Raw genomic sequence first — 252 nt, 5'->3', positions numbered from 1 at the left:
CCCTTTTTTTTCTTTTGGAAAGAGCCCGACTCACTGGCCGGATGCAAAGACGAAAGTGGGAGAGCAGCCGCTTGTTCCCAAAGAAATCCAGTGCAAGTGGCAGTTCGCTCCTGTCCCAGGCTTCAGGACAAAACCGGGGGGGCACAATTATCCTTTATAACTAGTTGTTCAGGTTTGGCCCTTAATCAAGAAGGGACATCGAGCTTTCTTCTTCTTCTTTTTTATTCTTTTTTATTGTCTGTCCCCTAAGAG

Source organism: Alligator sinensis, unplaced genomic scaffold, assembly GCF_000455745.1.
Source record: "Alligator sinensis unplaced genomic scaffold, ASM45574v1 scaffold46_1, whole genome shotgun sequence".
Taxonomy (NCBI): Eukaryota; Metazoa; Chordata; order Crocodylia; family Alligatoridae; genus Alligator; species Alligator sinensis.
This window is presented reverse-complemented; position numbering follows the sequence as displayed.